Below are 4,394 nucleotides of genomic sequence, written 5' to 3' on the forward strand. Positions count from 1 at the left end.
CTTTCATTAGATCCAACTTCAAAAATATTGTCGCGTTCTGTAATCCGGTCGTAAAATCGTGGGTGTGAGGAATAGGGTATCTGTCCGGTGCAGTTTGTGCATTTAGTCTTCTGAAATCGCCGCATGGGCGCCGGATGTACTGTCCTATTTTTGCACCATGTGTGAGGGAGAAGACCATGCGCTTTTTGAGGGTCGGATAATTCCCTGTTGTAGCATGTGCTGAAATTCTTCCTTCGCTATTTGGTACTTATCCGATTTTAAACATGTGGGGGTGGCGTGGACTGGTTGTCCAGTCGTTTTAATGTAGTGTTTAGCACTATATTTGACCGTGTTCATGTCTCTGAATGGCTGAGAAAGCTGCGGATATTTTGGGAGTAATCGACGGATAGATGGACTGATACCTGTTCACTGGTATCGAGTATCTGACCACCAACTTCATTTGGTTAATGTGTGGTTGGTCTTATTATGGCCGTTGTTATGTTGGCTATGGTAGAGAAAGAGAGCTAATAAAAAAGGAAAAGAACAATCGAGAGGCACACATGGACCGAGACAATTTTGCGTTTGTCCCAATCAAGAAGGCTTATTTTGGAGCTCGATCTCTCTATTAAAAACCGACTTTGTATATAAGTCCGTTTTCAAGAAAATAGGAACACACAGATATGTGAGGGGGTATTTAGAGTAGAAATAACTCAAGACATAATTTTAGTTGTGATTAATCATTTATTTCGCCCCAAAAATGCTCTTCAGAAATTGTAGTCTGTAAATGGATATACTAATCTTTTTGTTGGGGGGGGGGGACTTGGGGGGGGCGTAGGGATTTCAGCTTTTTAAATCTGTGGTGTATTTCTAAAAAAAAAAATTCGGACTTACGCTTACCTTTCATTATCCTGACCCCCCCTCTCTCTCTCTCTCTCTCTCTCTCTCTCTCTCTCTCTCTCTCTCTCTCTCAACTCGTGATATTGACAACTCTATTAAGTATACCAATCAGCCAACTGTATACATATAATGCAATAATATTTAGAATTAATTGTGAAGAATACAATTGGATGAAAAATTGACATTGTGAGAAAAATGCATTTAAGTTCTAGATTAGTGACTGAAAACACCTAATTCAGACAATGCACACAGGAAAATACGTTGGAAGCAGACATAGAATAATAATGATACTTGTTAAAATACAACAATAATAAAATAATAATAAATAAATAAATAAATGAAAAGTTAACAACAATGAAAGAAAAAGTACCAAGACTTGTGAAAGTTCGTCTCAATGTTGATAGTCAGTGATTTATCCCCAAATGTGGATATCTTGGTACCATTGGCTGCTTGCAAGTGATACGATTTGGTCGTAATCTTCTGACTGGTCAGCGGTGGGATTACGCTTACTTCGGTGGCAGTGTCTATTAGAAAATTATATCCATGGGTGTTGTCACGGATATAGAATAGACAACCTTTTACAGAGGGTCCAGCGACAGTCGTCGTGTTTACTGGCTGGCATCCTCATTTCCCTGTTTCGTTCTGTTACTGAAGGAACAAGGGTGAGTACAGTGTCGTGTGTTACTGCCGAATTTACTGTGGTAGAAACAGTGTCCACCTGCTCTGTCGCGTTCCATGTTTCTACTTCTACTGGTACTCCTTCATCTATAGGGTGAATTGTTGTGATGTGAGCATTGGTTATCTGCCTTCGGTAAATCCTGTATTTGTTTGGACAGCTTCTCGACCGTTGATTTTAGCTTGGCTAGCTCCTCATCTTTTCGTTGCATAGGCTGTTGTTGTAGCGAGTTTACTCGGCGTACCTGGAGGTTCTCATGAATCTAGTCTGCTATTTCCGCCAGTTTGTCAGGCTGTTCCTTCTGCCGTTGGTACATAGATTTGCACTGTTGATGCTGGTAGTTTATCCAACCACAAACTCCTCATTCATTATGTTTTCTGACATCTTGTTATTTCCCAAAAGGGTGCGCATGGGACGTAATAACTGCAACGGAGTGCGGTCTCAAAGTTCGACCTGCGTAAAGAGATTGCGTATCATCGACTCGTTCGATAAGCCAGTTCGTTTTAGAATTGCTTCCTTCAGCCGGTTGTAAGGGTTTTCTTCTGGTATAGTTTCGAGTAAATCTATTACCTCCTCCACGATGTCGGTAGGTAATTTCTCGACCAGGTAAGTGTATCATATCCTTTGCAACGTTATCCGCTTCGCATCGAATAAAGCTTGGATTCGGATGAACCAGGATTTGATGTTCGCTGAGTTAAATACCGGGATGTTTAACAATAGGGTGGCTGGAGATATTTCAGAAAGTGACGAATCCATGCTCTTGTTTCGATTGATTTAATCCCGAAAATTATTTGGAAGCCTTTAAATTGCAGGTCTGTGTTCTTTGTGTAGGCAAGGAGTTGGTGTAGACAGATGTCTGTGGTACCGGTTTAAATGGGAGAATAACGTGATGCGGAACTCTTTAAACTGTGGCGAAGTGTGAGGTTGTGCGAACCTTTTCAAGTCTCACACAAAAACACACATTCACATTTCAAGCTGGCCCTGTCGGTGGGGCATTAGAATACACCGACTGCCCCTCTGCAGAGGGTAAAAGTCTCTCAATGGGAGTCCTGGATATGACCTTAAACTATATCCAGTGGTAAGGCCCCAGCTTGTGGGCTTTAGGGAGTGTGGAGCCACCCTTTAATTGCCATTGCTCCCAGGTCCACTCTGACCCAGAGTGGTTGTACCTGTTAGGGTCCCAACTATGGGTTAAATAGAAACCGACTTGAAAACAACAAATATATTCTATTAAAAATTTTTTTTCTTCAAAATGTTTGGATTCGGCATTAAATAACCCGAAAAGGGTTGATATGCCGTAAAACAAAAACAACCAACAACCAACATTTCAAGCTATATTACTTGTCACATACACACGCGCACACAAACATATGCACCCACGTCCACACATGTACATATATTCACATTCGCGTACATACACTCACATTCACGTGTATATACACACACGCTAACGTACACACATGTACTCACACACGCACACACGAACGCACACATGGACGACGTCACTTCCGCTTTCTGAGGAAATATACACATGCGCAAATGACCACTGGAAACGAGTATAAAACAAAGAGCAATAAGCGGCTCCTTTTTTTCGGCCCAGCTTTCATACTGGTCGGTCGGTCTACGGACCGACCGCGTGCGTCACGCCATTTACTGCTATGTGGGACAAAAGACCAACAGACAGTACCTACACTCTTTCTCTCTCTATCTACTACTGGTCCCTGAGAACACCTTCGCGTAGCTGACTGCTAACTGATGTCAACTCTCTATCCTCTTCTTTGTCTACACGCTGGACTATCATTCCAATTTCTACTACAACACTCACTTCTCTTCCCACGCGCGAACAAACGATAGTGAGATGAACACACATTTCCATTTCTTTCTACACCACCAGTCCCGCAACGAACATTGGTTACACACGCACGGACATGAACACATGTTATATCTAAAACATTCTTTCAACAGTAAATAAACGAGACGTTTATCTTATCCATCAATTGAGTTTTTGTTTCCTTCAATTCCATTCGTTTCATTATTTTCTTGTAGCGAGCTAGGGTATTATATCCTGGTCCGTTACAAGGTACACTCACTTGTGTGCTGCTTCGTGCTTGTAGGTTTTAGAAGGATGTAATTTCATAGCCTGGAACGAAAAAAAGGAGAGATGGGTTTATTGTCCTCGATTAGGGCAAACATGTTTTCTCTCTTAAAGCTGTGAGCGAAAAATGCCGATTTGTTTCTGAAGGATGTGCATGTTTTATCTCATGGCTGGGTGTCACCAATTTGTAGGGGAAAAGAAGTTTGAGTGAAATTAAACTTCTCTGCCCCAAACAAAATAATAAAAAAAAAAAAGGAATAAGACAAAATGACACCTCCTTCTTCGGTCTTCCTCAACGTGAATGATAGTCATTCATGTTAAGGAAGACCGAAGTATCGGTCGAAAATTATGTGCTTTTGAAAGAAACATTCTTGTTTTTTTTCAAAAGACATTTTGTATTCCTACACGTCAATACATAGGAAATAAATACAGAAAAGATATAAATATTTATATATTTTTCGAATTGATTTTTTATTCATACATATTTACATATATTAAAAGGAATACACGTGGATACAATATATATATATATATATATATATATATATATATATATAGAGAGAGAGAGAGAGAGAGAGAGAGAGAGAGAGAGAGGGTTATTATACCAGGAGTCTTGGCGTTTACTCGAAGTCAATATCGGCAACCATGGGGGGTGGGGGGTAATTTGTATGTGCATGACTGCATGACGCACCTAATTTTTTTTTTTTTTTTTGCTCTTTTTACTTGGAATTCTGTGCAAAGGGGACT

The sequence above is a fragment of the Euprymna scolopes genome, chromosome 41, assembly GCF_053919585.1.
Source record: "Euprymna scolopes isolate OS-2025 chromosome 41, ASM5391958v1, whole genome shotgun sequence".
In the NCBI taxonomy this organism is placed as follows: domain Eukaryota; kingdom Metazoa; phylum Mollusca; class Cephalopoda; order Sepiida; family Sepiolidae; genus Euprymna; species Euprymna scolopes.